The 20,209-nt window shown below is 41.4% G+C and overlaps 1 pseudogene; it reads left to right on the plus strand.

The window, feature by feature from the left end:
* The window catches only part of LOC118357600 (liprin-alpha-3-like), a 60,040-nt pseudogene that overhangs the window by 21,393 nt on the left and 18,438 nt on the right, over positions 1–20,209 (plus strand).

Below are 20,209 nucleotides of genomic sequence, written 5' to 3' on the forward strand. Positions count from 1 at the left end.
AGTTTGAGGAATGTCCTTTCCTGTTTCGGCATGACAATGTCCCCGTGCACAAAGCAAGGTCCATAGAGACATGGTTTGTTGAGATCGGTGTGGAAGAACTTGACTGGCCTGCAAAGAGCCCTGACCTCAACCCAATTGAACACCTTTGGGATGCATTGGAACACCAACTACAAGACAGGCCTAATTGCCCATCAGTGCACGGTTCTAACTAATGCTCGTGACTGAATGGAAGCAAGTCCTCTTCACAGAAGAGTGTAGGCTGGTGTAGCAGCAAATGGTAGGGACCAACTCCATATTAATGCCCATGATTTTGGAATGAGATGTTCAACGAGCAGGTGAGCACATACTTTTGGCCATGTAGTGTATCGTGACCAACAGATATTGATATTTCCCATCTCTATTCCCAGTCATGTGAAATCCATAGGTTAGGGCCTTCATTTCAATTGACTGATTTCCTTATATGAACAGTAACACAGTAAAATCTTCTAAATTGTTGCATTTATATTTTTCTTCAGTGTAGTCACCTGACCGGTAGCTTAGCAGGTAGAGTAGTGAACTATGGAACATTCAGGGATGTGAGGGGTATGAGGTCGAATCAAGTTGAATTTCGCTGCACAAGCATTTCGCTACACCGGCAATAACATCTACTAGACACGTACGTGTATGTGACCAATAACATTTGATTTGATTTAGGTGAAACCACCATTTCTGCTCTGTAGTTAAAATATTTGTTTTTCTATTTAGTATCGTGTGATAAGAATCCTAAATAGTGCCATAGATACAGTTTTTGAAAGATAGTAAACTTGAAGGAAAAACAAGGAACCATTCCAATTGATTATAAGCTATTAAAGCCAGCGACTTACCGTTGCATCAGGACGCTTAAATGAAAACAGTGGAGAGAAAAACGTATTTTCTGATAATCACATGCTGCTTTTTATTGCTAACCAGCAGACGTCACTTATGTGCATTGTGAACAGATAATGAAGCTCTGACTAATGAACCGTTTTTTTGGCACAATTTGGTGAAAGCCCCGAAGCCTTCCGAAAGCGTTAGTTTCCCATCACTACAACACTACCTGCAGGCCACATTATGATGGCCTGCAAAGTGATGTGCAATTCCTATTGGAATTCAGCCAGAGTTAAGATATCAGTTGACAGTTGACATTTTAATTCAGCAGCAACCTGCATTCATAATGACTGCCAGGGTTAGGAACAGTGAGAGGAGATTGCATAAGCCTTTTAAACTGGAACATACATTTCAGTCAAGGGGGCAAACATTCTAACTAAATGTATGTTATTTATTTTCTGTGTAGCATAAGATGAATCAATCACTCAATGTACATGCAAAACACAGGTATTAAAAACCATTTTAGAAAATTCACCTGCAGTAGAACAAGCTGGGAAAAATAGTTAATTTGTTATCATAACTTAACTTTGAGTTCAACTTACTATAATTATTTGATTAAAAAAATTCCTTGGGGTTTACAGTGGTCTATTATAAAGTCTCATACATGCGTATAACAAGTTACAAAGCATTATACCTGCTATACCGGTCATGTGTTACAATGTGTTCCTTACCCTCCATTTTGGCCAATCAATTTTATGAACTGTATGACCTCTTACCCAAAAGCTCACGGTTTCTTCAGCTTTTTCTCTTCTCTACCTTGACCCTCACTACGTGATGTCATCTGTTTCAGGCAAGGCAGAGAGAGAAAATGAATGACGAACACAACAAACGCCTCTCGGATACGGTGAACAAGCTACTGTCTGAGTCCAACGAGCGACTGCAGCTTCACCTCAAAGAGAGAATGGCTGCCCTAGAGGAGAAGGTACTATAAAGCATTGTTAACCATATGCTAAATTAAGCTAATATTGCCATCAATAAATCCTAAGTATTTTTTTATCAACACAATCAATGGCAAACATGAGTAAACGTGGCATAATCACTCCTCTACTCTTCTAGAATGCACTGTCCGAGGAGTTAGCAAACATGAAGAAAATCCAAGATGATCTTTTAGCGAACAAGGTACATATCTTCCCCTTATTGTATCCAGTTGATCAGATTTCAATATGTACATTGTTGTTGTACTTTACATCTGTCGATACATGGAATGAGGACATCAGCAGTACTTTATACTGATTTAGAACTTTGGACTCGGGTCTTACTCATCGGTTGTTTTTAGGGCTATACACAGACTTTTGCAAACCCTTTTTGGGATACTAGAGTGGATAGTTTACCCTCCCCAGTCTCAATATGCAATTGAATCTATCATCGCAAGGGTTTGTCTGTTTCGCGGCGAGAACTGGAGACCAGTCACACTGCTCTGCACTGATAACAATATGTTGGTTTTGCCAACAGACAAAGACTTCTGTGATCTTGTAGTTTTGTCAGTTCTGTCTGTTCTTTAGTTATTCTTATATGTGGTCTTTGTTTTGTTATTTTAGTATGGAAATAGATGCATGTAAACAAGTAGGCACTTTTCTTTACTGGAATATAATGTTAACCTGTACTGTGCTCCCATCTCTCTCTCCCAGGACCAGCTCATAGCCGAGCTGGAGAGGATTCAGCTGGAGGTGGATCAACTGAGGGGGAGGCCTGGCTCTTCTTATTCCAGGTTAGCCACAATTGAGCTGCAAGGGTATTTATAATTACATTTGATAAAAGCATGAAATAAACACATTTGTTCTCTCGAGGGAAAAGTAATCCACCCCTTGTCAGAGGATCATGTTATGAACACGTTACCACTCCTAGATGATAGACTTTCTAAATTTGTTTATCATTTTGACGACCAAAGCAAATAGTTTAGAGCAGAGATATTATCAATATGTTTTGACCTAATACCCTCAAAACCAACAAAAATAATGGTTGGTGACAAGTCACTGATTTTTAAGGTCCTGAACAGTCAAAATCATGTTTTTCATGAAATTTGATGATAATTGGATGAAACCATATCAAAGTAGGACTACCAAAGTATGAAAAATGACTGTTGCTTCTACATTGATAAAATTGTATCATAAAGTTACTGGTCCCCTCCCCCATGTCAAACACTTGGATTCAGGAGGCTAGATGGAGGCAAGATTATTAAGTGCTTTTTGTGACATCACAAAAATACTAATTTGAATACATCAATGGTAAAATCTTATTCTCTTACCGAATTTAAATAAGTTAAACCTTGTAACCAACATCGCAGGAGAAAGGTTTGCTGAGGGGCGTGGTTTACATACAAGCCATTCGGAAAGTATTTGTAATGTTACGGCCTTATTCTAAAATGGATTAAATTAATTATTGTCCTCATCAATACACACACACACACACACACACACACACACACACACACACACACACACACACACACACACACACACACACACAACACACACACAATAACCCATAATGACAAAGACAAAAAACAGTTTTTTAGAAATGTGTAATTTAAAAAAAACAGAAACACCTTATTTACATAAGTATTCGGGACTCTTTGCTATGAGACTCAAAATTGAGCTCAGGTGCATCCTGTTTCCATTGATCATCCTTGAGATGTTTCTACAACTTGGATTTGGTCTTATGTAGCAAAACGGGAAATGTTGTTTTTTACATAGGATAAGAGTAGAGACTCAGAGCTACAAAATGGCATATCATACACTGCATTTGAGGAACAAGGGGAAAGTAACTCTTCTTTGAAAGTTGATCAACTTGTAAACTCACTTTTGAGAAAATTGCATTTAAATGTTTTGGTATCTAGTGAAGAGCTCTTTGTCTACACCCATTCAGCATCGTTCACACCCTCTTAAGCTTTAGCCCCACCCATCTCCTTTCGCTCTCGGAGCGCACACTTGACATTCTGGCCGATGATTTGTTTGCCTATGGATAACATGAAAAAAGGCTAACCAGCTCTGCTGGCAACATTTTCATTACTCTTTTTTGCAGACGTTTACTGACACCCGCGATATTCAACGGGTGTAGTACACACGTCACGTATCGTTAGCTAACGAGCCAGCCAGCTAACGTTAGCTAGTTTAACGACAATGAACAAAGTCTCAACAATGTCTAACGTTAGGCTCTAACTAGAAAAGCAAACAGCTCTGAGAAACAAATTATAACCTCCACTAAGGAGCCAACCAGCTAATGGTAGCTAGGTAGCTAACAGTACACTTCAGTTTAAGACATATAGCTAGCAAGGTAAACAACATTTAAGATCACACATGTAACGTTAGCTAACGAGCCAGCTAGTTATCATTAGCTATTTAAACAACAATAAACAAAGTTACAACAATGCCACAGTGCTGGGAGCTAACCAACCAGGTTCAATGTTAGCTAGCTAACTCTAGGCTCTAACTAGAAAAGCAAACGGCTCTGGGAAACAAATAATAATATCAGCTAGGGAGCCAGCCAGCTAACATTAGCTAGCTAGCTAACAGTACACTTTAGCTTGAAATAAAACCACTTTCTGTCAAAATTAGAAACGTATAATATGTGAAAGTGGAGCTAGCTAATGCTAGACTATCTTACCTGTATACATCATTATGCATGATGGACGTGTCTACCTGTCAGGAATGCCATAACACGGTTGCCCTTAGTTTGAAGATTTAATCCGGAGACAGGTGTTATCGCCATCTCTTTAGCTATCATACTCAAATTCCACTGATTTCAAAACTTGATCCTCCAGAAAGTGGAGAACAACACTTACGCAGCTCCACTACACAATATATATTTTTTAAATGCCGTGTTCGACCGGATTACCGACACAGACTGATGAGCTAAAATAGACATAAACCTTGAATATGGCCAATCCGAAGTCCTCTCTCAGCATGTCCAGCCCACTCATTACCTCAGCCAATCATGGCTAGTGGAAAAATTACGTGGCTTAACCAACAAGGCTTGTAATTTCACAATTGTATTCGTATTTACAGATGGCATACACTTTTTTTAAGGCACAGGAACGTTCACATGTACGAGAAGGCATTTCTGATAAAAAAACGTATTTTGATAAAAATATATATTTTTTTACCATCAACCGGCTCTCCTGTGAAGTCGTGACTTGAGACATGCACCTAGTTTCCAGAATTGGGTCACAAATATAATATATATTTTGATTTGTTTAACACTTTTTGGGTTACTACATATGTTGTTATTGTAAGGGTTTTCCTCCTCCTCTTCATCTGAGGAGGAGAAGCGAGAAGGATCGGAGGACCAATGCACAGCATGGTAAGTGTCCATGGTTGTTTATTTAAAAAACATAAACTGAACACTAGGAATACAAAAACAATAAACGTGAAACGAGCGAAAACTTAAACAGTACCATGTGGTGAAAAACACAGACACAGAAACAAACACCCACAAACAAACAGTGAATACTAGGCCGAAACATAGAAATCCCAAAATCATAGAAAAACAAACATAGACTGCCCACCCCAACTCACGCCCTGACCATACTAAATAATGACAAAACAAAGGAAATAAAGGTCAGAATGTGACAGTTATTTCATAGTTTTGATGTCTTCACTATTATTCTACAATGTAAAAAATAAGAAAAATAAGAAAAACCCTTGAATGAGTGGGTGTGTCCAAACTTCTGACTGGTACTGTACTGTAGGTGTTTTCAAAGAATCGCCAGTCAAGGTGAGCTCCCCCCCACCCTAACATCCTACAAGCTCCCGCCCACTCAATCTGTCTTTTCAGACTTCCTGGTAGTTTGACATGAGAGAAAAAACACATTTTTAGCATTTGTATCCATAAAATATATATTGTCACTCAAAGGGCTATTTTACATGGGAATCAGAATGACTGTTCCGGACCTTTAAGTTTACATTGTTCTTCTCACTTTTTGTTAGCTGAGGTAGCATTACATTTCTTTCTAATGTAGTGTGAAAAATAAAGAATATATTGTGATTGAGGATAAAATGTCACAATTTCACTCAATTTACAAATCTAAAAAAAAAATCATTAAAACCTCTTAAGGATCCGCCCCTTTAAAAAAAAAATTCACCTAAATTAACATACCCAAAACTAACTGCCTGTATGTAGCTCAGGCATTGAAGAAAGGATATGCATATTCGTGATATCATTTGAAAGGAAACACTGAAGTTTGTGGAAATGTGAAATGAATGTTGGAGAATGTAACACATTAGATCTGGTTAAAGAAAATACAAAGAAAAAACCAAAAACATTTTTAATTATTTTTTTGTACCATCATCTTTGAAATGCAAGAGAAAGGGCCATAATGTATTATTCCAGCCCAGGCACAATTTAGATTTTGGCTACTAGATGGCAGCAGTGTATACGCAAAGTTTAAGACTGATCCAATGAACCATTGCATTTCTGTTCAAAAGGTTGTATCAAATCTGCCTAAATGTGCCTAATTGGTTTATTCATAACTTTTCAAGTTCAGAACTGTGCACTCTCCTCAAACATTAGCATGGTATTATTTCACTGTAATAGCTACTGTAAATTGGACATTGCAGTTAGATTAACAATAATTTAAGCTTTCTGCCAATATCAAATGTGTCTATGACCTGGGAAATGTTATGGTTACTTACAACTTCATGCTAATCGCATTAGCCTTTGTTAGCCTATGTAACCGTCACGTGGGGGGCCCACCGATGCTGAAGAAATGCATAACTTTATTTTTCAGGAAACGAGGGGAATACATTCTGAAAGATGTGCTATAACGAATAAAGTATTTTTATTTTCTCATCTCACAAAATATGACAAACTCTTTTGGGCACTGGTCAACTAACTTTTTTGGTGACCACTGCCCTTTGCAGGCTGAGATCTACAACACAGTTGTTTTTTAAAAGTTTTTACATGACTTAAAAAACGTAAGCCTATGCATAATAATAATACTAATACTAATCTATTAAAAACAGTTTTGTCTCAATGAGTTTTGTGCAGTATAATATACACCCAATATATTATCACTGCATATTGGCTATGATTGAATTGCCCTGCCAATGTTGTTCCTCTCAAACCATTATCAAATTGTATTTAAAAACTTGATGTATATGATCACACTGGTAATACATCATTTGTTGTATTACTTGTGAGACACAGCTAAGTGAGCATAAATTGTATAATTTGCTTTCTACATTTTACTGGACTGATGGTGCCTGCATCTGATGGTCAGTCTCAGCGGAGGGATAACATCAGAGGTTCTGCCTCTCATCGTTGGACCGTCCCTCAGCTCTCCCCCCTCCGCTAAGACTGACCAAAAAGGGGAAACCGTCTTCGAGCTGATGGTAAAACTCCAGTCACACCGCATCATTTCTGCCTCATACACAAATTCATGTTGTTACTCCTATGACTAGAGAATGTGAAATATTCCACGATATTAAAAAACACAGCCGCTAATAATAACTACGCAAGCCTATCGATACACTTTGCTACTCATTAATTGAAGCTGCTGGTTGCAGCGCAAGTGGAACAGCGCCTTTCATGGCTTATAAAGTGTTGAATAAAAAGTATTGTCTGTGCTGAATGAAACTTAAACATGAACTCACTCATAGAAAACAGCACTGCTGTATTTGTTGGCAGTCTCTTTCTAGTCATGGTTTTAGATGTTTTGGAATCACAGTATCAACGAGAAAGTCTATAGGTGCACTTGATTTGCTCTCCGAGCATGCCGAGTAGGCAGAGTTTGTACCTTCAGACACATGAAATGGTTCAAAATGGGAATACTTCACCTACCCGGTGTTCAGGGCAGCTGAAACAAATGCACCTACTGCCAACAACGCAAGACAGAAAAAAGTACGAATGCAAGGCTTTATTATAGAAATGTTACTCCATTAACTAGGAATGCCTTGGAGATCGACCATTCTATTGCGATTGACTGTTTGTGACCAATGCTGTAGGGCGAGCAATGTGAGCTCACTTCCTTCCAATCTATTTTGAAGATCTCTTTCAGGGAGTGCCTCAGAGCTCCGGTACCCCCAGGGTGGTGGCTCCCTCCCAGCCGGCTATGGCAGCTCCTCCTGTGGTGTGGTGGTCCGGAGGGCACACCGTGGCCGATGGGCTTTCCCTAGGGATAAAAGCAACAAGGTGAGGATCTCATGGACTATCTACAGTACTGTAGCTCCCTAGTAGCCTGGTCCCATAACGTATTGGCTATAGCCAACTCCTAGAAAAGAAAGGCTGCGCATTTACAGTGCCTTCGTAAAGTATTCAGACCTTGACTTTTTCCACATTTTGTTACGTTACAGCCTTATTCTAAAATGTATTAAATAAATAACAATTCTCAGCAATCTACACACTATACCCCATAATAACAATTTTTGCTAAATCAAAAAACTGAAACACCTTATTTACATTAGTATTCAGACCCTTTGCTATGAGACTCGAAATTGAGCTCCGGTGCCTCCTGTTTCCGTTGATCATCCTTGAGATGTTTTTACAACTTGATTGGAGTCCACCTGTGGTAAACTCAATTGATTTGACAAGATTTGGAAAGGCACACATCTGTCTATATAAGGTCCCACAGTTTACAATGCATGTCAGAGCAAAAACCAAGCCATAAGGTCGAAGGAACAGTCCGTAGAGCTCCGAGACTAGGTTGTGTTGAGGCACAGATCTGGGGAGGGGTACCAAAACATTTCTGCAACATTGAAGGTACACAAGAACACAGTGTGGCCTCCATCATTCTTGAATGGAAGACATTTGGAACCACCAAGAGTCTTTCTGGAGCTGGCCGCCCTCTGTGGAGATGGGAGAACCTTCCAGAAGGACAACCATCTCTGCAGCACTCCACCAATCAGGCCTTTCTGTACAGCACTTTGAGATATCAGCTGATGTACGAAGGGCTATATAAATACATTTGATTTGATTTGAGTGGCCAGACAGAAGCCACTTTTCAGTAAAAGGCACATGACAGCCCGCTTGGAGTTTGCCAAAAGGCACCTAAAGGACTCTCAGCCCATGAGAAACAAGATTCTCTGGTTTGATGAAACCTAGATTGAACTCTTTGGCCTGAATGCCAAGCGTCACGTTTGGAAGAGACCTGCCACCATCCCTACAGTGAAGCTTGGTAGTGACAGCAACATGCTGTGGGGATGTTTTTCAGGGACTGGGAGACTAGTAAGCATCGAGGCAGAGATGAACGGAGCCAAGTACAGAGAGATCATTCATGAAAACCTGCTCTATTGTGCTCAGGGCCCCAGTCTGGGGTGACGGTTCACCTTCCAACAGGACAACGACCCTAAACACACAGCCAAGACAATGCAGGAGTGGCTTTGGGACAAGACTCTGAATGCCTTGTGTTGCCCAAGCCAGAGCCTGCACTTGAACCTGATCGAACATCTCTGGAGAGAGCGGAAAATAGCTGTGCAGCAGCTGTGATAAAGCTTGAGAGGATTCGCAGAGAAGAATGGAAGAAACTCCCCAAATACAGGTGTACCAAGCTTGTAGCGTCATACCCAAGAAGACTCAATGCTATAATCGCTGCCAAAGGTGATTCAACAAAGTACTGAATAAAGGGTCTGAATACTTGTGTAAATTATATATATATTTTTTTTTTTCATTAGCAAAAAAAATGTTTATATTGGTTTTTGCTTCGTCACTATAGGCTATTGTGTGATGAGGGAAAAAAACTATTTAATACATTTCAGAATAAGGTTTTAACGTAAAAAAATATGGAAAAAGTCAAGGGGTCTGAATACTTTCCGAAGGCACTGTATGTGGTCCAATGCAATTGAATAAATACCAACATTTCAACAGCTTTGCTGCCTTTGTAAGAGTTTCAACTCCTGTCCCACAATGTACAGTCTTAGACCAGTCTAGCTCTCTGGGTGGCGCCCAATTTTGTGTTTTAATGATTTATGATTGACTGAGTGACCTGTTACTCCTACACATTGGGGCCATTTCATTTGAGTCTTGATTTGACATGCAAGGATAAAAGTACACTGTAAGACATTTCTCTAATTTCAACAGTAAAACACTGTTGAATGCACAGTAAAATACCATAAATGTGTTTTACAGAATTAATTATGGGAACGCTGGTACCCCCACAGAATACAGTAATAGACTGTATAAGAAGAATTTCTACAAATATTTTCAGTAACTTACTATTTTCTGCCAGTAATTTACAATAGTTCCGAATACAGTACCATAATGTATTTTTGGAGCTCCAAAAACCTTTTGTACACTAGTGGGTGCATAGTATTGTTGTTTCTGACTCATTAACATATTTTTAGGGGTTTCTTGTAAGAGGCTATATTTGTTGTACCTGTTAGTGAGAATGTTTTTTGAATTTAGCTGATATGTGGAAGTGGGTCCCTAATAATTTAAGTAATATAGGGGACAGATCAGTGTGGCGTCTAGTCTCAAACCGTTAATGGTTGATTGGCAAGCCATGTCCTTTTGATCTGTTTTTCCCTGTAGTCACCTGTCAGTTTAGAAGCCTTTGTTGAGGCCTAAAGTGCAAGCGATATGAAACACCAAATATCAGTTGGCATGCTGTAATATATAATTACATATTCACTCTCAGCAATTTATGAATCGTTTTTCAATACAATTCAACAATAAAGTACTGTTTTGCTGTATATTTGATGTAGCGTAATGTAAATTATGGTGCATTGGGGGAGGGAAATAATGGCTGGCTCATTAACATATTTGAAGGTGTGCCTTGAAGTGGCTATATTTGTTGCACCCGTTAGTGAGTGTCCTGTGCCAATTTAAGTGAAACGTTTTTTTGACAGCGGTTTTCAAATAACCAAATCATCATCAAGCTTTGTTTGGGAAACCCTGTCTTACTGTACATTTTACAATAAATGTTTTACAGTGTAGCTAACAGCATTCCAAGTCATCTCTTCTTTTCCCTTTATTTCTTTCTGTCTTTCTTTCTTTCTTTCTCTCTCCTCCTCTGTCTTTCTGCAGTATGGAGAGAGGGACAGTGGCACCATGCTGGGTCCCAGGTTTGAGGGGGGAACTGAGGGGGGCTACTCAGACGACGAGGAGGACAGGGAGACCCTGTTTGGCTCGGAGCTGCTCTCGCCCAGTGGACAGACGGACGTGCAGACCCTCGCCATCATGCTGCAGGAGCAACTGGAGGCCATCAACAAGGAGATCAAGTAAGTCCTCTGGTACAACACAAACAGGATTGCTGGGTTTGACTGAATTCCTAACGGACCTAAAATTGCCTCAGAAATACGTCAATAAACTACACTCTTACTATATCCTCTGTCCCATTCAATGGGTGATCCAGAGGTCAAAAATGTCTAAAAATCGACCTCTCTTTGCTTTTCCACTCTGCTTTGTCTAAACCAGGAGTGAATAACAACACCGATACAGACGGAAAAACTCACACTCCCTTGCTTTACTTAAGCCAGAGGTTTTTTGCACATGCATATTATAAAATAGTGATACCGCAAACATCTCTTTGAGCTATCCTCAGAAGTCATTTTCCTATTTTTCTCCCTTCTCTTTCTTCTCCTCTTTTCTCATTTCCTCACTTCTCCAATGCCCTCCACTTGTCCCTTTTTGTCTCATCACTCTTCTTTTCCTCCCCTTTCTCCTCTACTCTCCTCTCAGGCTGATCCAGGAGGAGAAGGAGAGCACTGAGCTGAGGGCGGAGGAGATCGAGAGCCGGGTCAGCAGCGTGGCCATGGACTCCAACCCTCTCCCCCCCCTCCTCACTGGGCGGGGGCAGGGAGAGTGTGGGGAGGGGCTACATGACCCCCTCCCTCACTTCCTCCACCTTGGCCTCCCCGTCTCCCCCGAGCTCTGGATATTCCACCCCCCCGACTGTCACATTCCCCTGCCCGAGAGTCAGACAGACAGGTACAGTACCGTACTGCTGATGGCTGTGTGTGTTTGGACACATCAAGCATTTCAATGTGCACTTCTTGGTTGTTGCTCCCCAACGGGTAAGGCTAGTTGAAATGACATATGTCAGTTTACAATCAGGTTATAGCCTAGTTGTAACATCATTTCAATAGTTTTACCCGCTGGGTTAAGGAGCCCCTTCTTTATTTCTACACTGTGTTTGTTTGTGTGTTTGGTCTTCTAAATATATTCTCATGTGGCTGCACGAGAAAAACAATTACGCCAATATGGTATTATTGTTGCTGCAAGTCTCAAGTGTGCTGTGACCTAAATGAGCTGAATTGTTTACAGTACAACAAATAAAAATAGTTTTCTAAAGTGATTTAAATGGGTTGAACTGTCTATAGGGTTCCAAATGAATTAAACTAGCACAGTTACTTGAATGAACACATATTACTAAAGCAATTAGAATGTATTAGAGTTGTCTACAGTGACTCAATTGAACTGATTCTCTGTCAATACAGAACAGCAAAGAGAGCGACGATTGCCGGGCGCTAGCCCTGATTGACTCTACCCCTCCAGTTCCTCGCGCTCTGCGATTAGACAGAAAACCTCACACACACCCAGGTGCGGGGCTGGATGATCACCGCGAATTCTGCAGGTACAGAAATTAATTTAGTGTGGTGTTTGTTAGGAAGCTAGGTAATATAATTCACTTCCCGTTGAAATAAATAAAATAAAATATATATAAAATAGCTAGCCAATAGAATACGTATAGAATAGATTACCAACTAGACCAGTGATGTTCTGAGATTAATTTGTCCGTCTGTCTGCTGATGGTGCAACCACCAGTAGTCAGGACTCTCTCCACAAAGCCAGCAAGAAGAAGAGCATCAAGTCCTCCATTGGACGCCTGTTTGGAAAGAAGGAGAAAGGGAGGATTGGAGGACCTGGGAGTCAGTCTGCCTCTCTGGGTAAGTAAATATAGAGTGTTAACCATGTGTGTGTTATGAGGGTTAGAAACAATGTAAGGTTGCCTGCACACTTATACAGTATACACTATTATTCACAATATAACAGTAATATCATTTACCCTAAAGACATATACAACAAGGTCAGCTACTTTCAGTTTTAAGAAGAAAAACCGATGGCAAAACCGATTTTCCAGTAATCATGTGGAGTATTCCTAGACATGGTCTCCAACCCTGTTCCTGGAGAGCTACTGTCCGGCACGGATCAGAGGACCAATACGCGGCGTGAGAGGCGAAAGCCTGGATGCGTGGGGCTGCCACAGGAACTTTTCCATGGTTTTCACTCCACCCTAATATAGCACACCCGATTCTAATAATTAGCTGGTTGATAAGCTGAATCAGGTGAGTTTACAACTGGGGTTGGAGCGAAAACCTACAGGAGGGTAGCTCTCCAGGAACAGGGATGGTGAACCCTGTCCTAGACAGAGGTGGTTTAAGCCAGTGTCAAACTCATTCATTCAATGGAGGGCCTAGTGTCTGTAGGTTTTTTCCTTTCAACTAAGCCCTAGACAACCAGGTGTGGGGAGTTCCTTACTAATTAGTGACCTTAATTCATCAATCAAGTACAAGGGAGGTGTGAAAACCCAGACACTCTGCCCTCCGTGGAATGAGTTGACACCTGTGATTTAAGCAGTGACCTTTGACCTCAGCCTCCACGCCCTCTGATGACCTGGGATCAGCCGACCCCCTGGGCCTGGCCAAGATAGGAACTGGCACCGTGGAGAAAGATCGCCGCAGCAGGAAGAAGCAAGACTTGCTCGAACAAGCCTGTCGTCAGGGTCTGCCCTTTGCCTCATGGGATGGCCCCACCGTGGTCACATGGCTTGAGGTACGTTGTCTTATTGGTTAAATATCTGGGAGGAAATCATTAATGATGTGCAGTGTTTTACCTGAAGTTGCTCCATTTAATTATGAGTACAGTACCAGTCAAACGTTTGGACACACCTTTTCAGTCAAGGGTTCTTCTTTATTTTTTAAAACTATTTTCTACATTGTAGATTAATAGCGAAGACATCAAAACTATGAAATAACACATATGGGATCATGTGGTAACCAAAACAGTTAAACAAATCAAATATATTTTATACTTGAGATTCTTCAAAGTAGCCACCCTTTGCCTTGATGACAGCTTTGAACACTTGGCATTCTCTCAACCAGCTTCACGAGGAATGCTTTTTCCAACAGTCTTGAAGCAGTTCCCACATATGCTGAGCACTTGTTGGCTGCTTTTCCTTCACTCTGCTGTCCAACTCATCCCAAACCATCTCAATTGGGTTGAGGTCAGGTGATTGTGGAGGCCAGGTCATCTGATGCAGCACTCCATCACTCTCCTTCTTGGTCAAATAGCCCTTACACAGCCTGGATGTGAATTAGGTCATTGTCCTGTTGAAAAACAAATGATAGTCCTACTAAGCGCAAACCAGGCGTATCACTGCAGAATGCTGTGGTAGCCATGCTGGTTAAGTGTGCCATGAAGTCTAAATAAATCACAGACAGTGTCACCTGCAAAGCACCCCCACACCATCACACCACCTCCTCTATGCTTCACGGTGGGAACCACACATGCAGAGATCATCCGTTCACCTACTCTGCATCTCACTAAGACATGGCGGTTGGAACCAACAATCTCAAATTTGGACTCATCAGACCAAAGCTGATTAAGAAGTAATCTTATTATTATTGGTGTCCTTTAGTAGTTTTTTTTGTTGTTGCAACAATTTGACCATTATGGCCTGATTTACACTCTGAACAGTTAATGCCAAATCAAATTAAATGTTATTGGTCACATACATATGGTTAGCAGATGTTAAAACCTGTTCGGGATCAGTGTAACACTGGCGGTACAATTTCCGGTCAAACTGGAGGGCGGTAATTCAAATAAATTCTAATAGTTATTATATAGTTAAACATTTAGGTACATAAGTGTCTTACATAGGCTGAAAGCTTAAATTCTTGTTAATCTAACTGCACTGTTCAATATACAGTAGCTATTACAGTGAAAACATGCCATGCGATTGTTTGAGGATGGCGCCCCACATAAAGAATTCCAGAGATAACATGTAGTGTTGTTTTGTTGGATAAAATAATGTTTTATATCCCAAAAAGCCTGTATAGTTGGCGCCATCAATTTGAGTAATCTACTCGTTCAACTTGCAGAGAAAGAAATCCAAAAATCTACCCCTAAACTTAGTTTCAACAAGTCAAAAGACGTGTTTACTCCTCAGAAACCCTAAAATGAAATCAAACTATAATAAATCTTTCGGAAAGAAAGAAGTATGTTCAATAGGAAACCAATTTTAGCAGGTGCGCAATTTCATCATGACACGCGATTTTCAAGACTGTCTTCATGGGACTTCCGACAATGGCGAAGCTCTAACAAGACGGGTCTGCGTAGCGTCCTCGAACTTTCGAAAAATGAAGGCATTTTGACACGGTTTACCTGTTCGTTAATAGTGAATTGGAAGTTAAAACATCTACTGTATCGCCAAAGCAAAAGATGCCCAACATGTCAAAGCCTCAGATTAAGCATGGAAAAAATGCCTCTCTCTGACAGCCCTTCTTTGGCCTCGGAGGATGCTAGCTTGGAAGAAGCACGAGGTTCAGAATGGAGATGGACAAAGGTAAAGCAAAAATCCAAGAGACACTTTCTGAACGCCTCAGCAAAATTGATGTACTGGTCGATAAACTCCACGAAGACCAGAAAGTCACAAAGGGACGAGTGACAAAGTTAGAAAAAGACCATGCTGACCACCAGGCTGCCATCCTGGACGTCTGCGAGGAAATGGACCAAAAATACAAGAGGTTGGAAGACGCCATCTCTAAACTCGAGGATACATTTTATTATTACGAGACTTCAAGGTTTCCCGGAGGCTGTGGAGGGAAGGGACGCAATCTCCTTTCTACAGGAATGGATTCCCAAAATTCTGGATCTACCCCCTCCAGGAAACGGCTGGCTAGATGGCTAGCGTGATAATGACTGAAGAGGTAAAGTTGGATCATAGCTAATGCTGGCTGTGCTATTTAGCCAGCTCGCTAGGTTTACAAGGGTGTAACTATAGCTACTAAACATCCACACTATGCCAGTTAGTTACATTTTTGCTGCACACTTTTATTTTACGCAGAGAGGTCAGATTTGGTTAAATAGTTATGTGGCTTTTGACTGGCTTTCAAGCCAAACTAAGTTATTACTTCGGGGATTTTTAACTACTATTACGTTTGCTTGTTTACTGCTAGAGATGTATGCTAGTGATACTAAGGCAGGGATAAGGGCAGGCTCTGTTGGTGACTATGGATTCACCCAAGTTTTTTGTTGTTGTTAAGTGGGGTTAAATATTACGGTCATTATTGTTGTAATCAAATTGTATTTTCTTACTTGACTAACAATATGTTCATGCTACAAGGAACAGTCAATGTACACTGCTCAAAAAAATAAAGGGAACACTTAAACAACACAATGTATCCCCAAGTCAATCACACTTCTATGAAATCAAACGGTCCACTTAGGAAGCAACACTGATTGACAATAAATTTCACATGCTGTTGTGCAAATGGAATAGACAACAGGTGAAAATTATAGGCAATTAGCAAGACACCCCCAATACAGGAGTGGTTCTGCAGGTGGTGACCACAGACCACTTCTCAGTTCCTATGCTTCCTGGCTGATGTTTTGGTCACTTTTGAATGCTGGCGGTGCTTTCACTGTAGTGGTAGCATGAGACGGAGTCTACAACCCACACAAGTGGCTCAGGTAGTACAGCTCATCCAGGATGGAACATCAATGCGAGCTGTGGCAAGAAGGTTTGCTGTGTCTGTCAGCGTAGTGTCCAGAGCATGGAGGCGCTACCAGGAGACAGGCCAGTACATCAGGAGACGTGGAGGAGGCCGTAGGAGGGCAACAACCCAGCAGCAGGACCGCTACCTCCGCCTTTGTGCAAGGAGGAGCAGGAGGAGCACTGCCAGAGCCCTGCAAAATGACCTCCAGCAGGCCACAAATGTGCATGTGTCTGCTCAAACGGTCAGAAACAGACTCCATGAGGGTGGTATGGGGGCCCGACGTCCACAGGTGGGGGTTGTGCTTACACTGGCGCCCTGTGCTCTTCACAGATGAAAGCAGGTTCACACTGAGCACATATGACAGACGTGACAGAGTCTGGAGACGACGTGGAGAACGTTCTGCTGCCTGCAACATCCTCCAGCATGACCGGTTTGGCGGTGGGTCAGTCATGGTGTGGGGTGGCATTTCTTTGGGGGGCCGCACAGCCCTACATGTGCTCGCCAGAGGTAGCCTGACTGCCATTAGGTACCGAGATGAGATCCTCAGACCCCTTGTGCGGTTGGCCCTGGATTCCTCCTAATGCAAGACAATGCTAGAACTCATGTGGCTGGAGTGTGTCAGCAGTTCCTGCAAGAGGAAGGCATTGATGCTATGGACTGGCCCGCCCGTTCCCCAGACCTGAATCCAATTGAGCACATCTGGGATATCATGTCTTGCTCCATCCACCAACGCCACGTTGCACCACAGACTGTCCAGGAGATGGCAGATGCTTTAGTCCAGGTCTGGGAGGAGATCCCTCAGGAGACCATCCGCCACCTCATTAGGAGCATGCCCAGGCATTGTAGGGAGGTCATACAGGCACGTGGAGGCCACACACACTACTGAGCCTCATTTTGACTTGTTTTAAGGACATTACTTCAAAGTTGGATCAGCCTGTAGTATGGTTTTCCACTTTAATTTTGAGTGTGACTCCAAATCCAGACCTCCATGGTTTGATAAATTTGATTTCCATTGATCATTTTTGTGTGATTTTGTTGTCAGCACATTCAACTATGTAAAGAAAAAATTATTTAATAAGAATATTTCACTCATTCAGGTCTAGGATCTGTTATTTTAGTGTTCCCTTTATTTTTTGGAGCCGTGTACTTCTAATTCCATATACATATATTTTAGAATGAACCTAAATCGAGCGATGCTATGCATAGCAGGTACATCTAGCTTAAAGACTAGTGTCTAAGGATACGGGTTCTTTAACTCCCTCAGTTGGGGGGTGGGTTTGTGGTAGGGTCAGGCTATTAGTTCATGAGATGTTTACTACTTTATACTTTCATAATTTCATTTTGTCCAAGTTGTAAACACTCAACGCAATTTTGTTTCTTTCCTTTTCCCTATTTCTTATTATCTTTAAAGATGTCGGCACCAAATAACTATACATTTATGCCACTTAACATTATGGGTACTAAATGCCCAGTCAAGCGCAAACGCATTCTGAATGATCTAAAGCAGCGTAAGGTTGATATAGATCTTCTTCAGGAGACACACCTGACGGACTCTGAGCATGATAAACTGAAGAGAGAGTGGGTGGGTCAAGTGTACGATTCATCGTTCACCTCTCGGGAGGAGGGGTGGCCATAAGCATTGCCCCTTTCAGATACAATCTCAGATTAAAGACCAAGGGGGTAGGTTTGTAACCATTTCAAGGTTTCAGTAACACTGAGCCCATTACCATTGTGAATGTGTATGGGCCTAAATTTTACCAAGACATCTTTTTGAAGTTAACATGCCCATCATCAGAGCATGTTAACCTGGACCCTTCCAGTGATAGATCTTCCTCTAATAATTTCAACCTCACACAGGCAGCTAAAATGTTAGAGGCAGAAATTAAACATTTTGAATTTGTAGACATGGAGATTTCACGACTAAAAGGTTCAAGAATACTCATTTTACTCCCCTGTCCATAACAGTTACTATAGAATTGACTTATTTATTTTTCCTGCAGCCAAGGGAAGTTTAACTACTGGCTGTAAGTACTTACCAAGATGTATATCAGATCATTATGTCCGGCTGGCTTCAGTACCAGTCAGTAGAGCACAGCCACCCTCAAGAAGATGTTTGGCACATACTTACTAAATAATATCACGTGTAACATTTCTGAACACTCATGTAGACATATTTGTTGAGCACCAATTATATGGGAAGCTCTCCTTGCATATCTGAGGGACAAATCAAATCAAATTTGTTACATACACATAGTTAGCAGATGTTAATGCGAGTGTTTGCGAAATGCTTGTGCTTCTAGTTCCGACCATGCATTAATATCAAACAATAATCTAACAATTTCACAACAACTACCTTATACACACAAGTGTAAAGGAATGAATAAGAATATGTACATAGATATATGAATGAGCGATGGCCAAACAGCATAGGCAAGAGTATAGTATATATATATATATATATATATATTTTTTTTTTTTTGTTTTCTTTATTTAACCAGGTAGGCTAGTTGAGAACAAGTTCTCATTTGCAACTGCGACCTGGCCAACATAAAGCATAGCAGTGTAAACAGACAACACAGAGTTACACATGGAGTAAACAATTAACAAGTCAATAACACAGTAGAAAAAAAACAGTATATACATATGAGATGAGTAATGTAGGGTATGTAAACATTATATAAAGTGGCATTGTTTAAAGTGGCTAGTGATACATTTATTACATCCATTTTTAATTATTAAAGTGGCTAGAGATGAGTCAGTGTGTTGGCAGCAGCCACTCAAAGTCAGTGATGGCTGTTAAACAGTCTGATGGCCTTGAGATACAAGCTGTTTTTCAGTCTCTCGGTCCCCGCTTTGATGCACCTGTACCGACCTCGCCTTCTGGATGATAGTGGGATGAACAGGCAGTGGCTCGGGTGGTTGTTGTTCTTGATGATCTTTTTGGCCTTCCTGTAACATCGGGTGGTGTAGGTGTCCTGGAGGGCAGGTAGTTTGCCCCCGATGATGCGTTGTGCAGACCTCACTACCCTCTGGAGAGCCTTACGGTTGTGGGCGGAGCAGTTGCCGTAACAGGCGGTGATACAGCCCGACAGGATGCTGTTGATTGTGCATCTGTAAAAGTTTGAATGTTTTTGGTGACAAGCCAAATTTCTTCAGCCTGCTGAGGTTGAAGAGGCGCTGCTGCGCCTTCTTCACCACGCTGTCTGTGTGGGTGGACCATTTCAGTTTGTCCGTAATGTGTACGCCGAAGAACTTAAAACTTTCCACCTTCTCCACTACTGTCCCGTCGACGTGGATAGGGGGCTGTTCCCTTTGCTGTTTCCTGAAATCCACGATCGTCTCCTTTGTTTTGTTGACATTGAGTGTGAGGTTATTTTCCTGACACTACACTCCGAGGGCCCTCACCTCCTCCCTGTAGGCCGTCTCGTCGTTGTTGGTAATCAAGCCTACCACTGTAGTGTTGTTTGGTAGCGACCCATGTCAGTGGCACTGTATTGTCCTCAAAGCGAGCAAAGAAGTTGTTTAATTTGTCTGGAAGACGTCGATGTCCGCGACGGGGCTGGTTTTCTTTTTGTAATCCGTGATTGGCTGTAGAACCTGCCACATACATCCTGTGATTGATGTATGTGGCAGGTTTTTGGTTAGGACATGTT

The sequence above is a fragment of the Oncorhynchus keta genome, chromosome 24 (genome assembly GCF_023373465.1).
Source record: "Oncorhynchus keta strain PuntledgeMale-10-30-2019 chromosome 24, Oket_V2, whole genome shotgun sequence".
Lineage (NCBI taxonomy): Eukaryota > Metazoa > Chordata > Actinopteri > Salmoniformes > Salmonidae > Oncorhynchus > Oncorhynchus keta.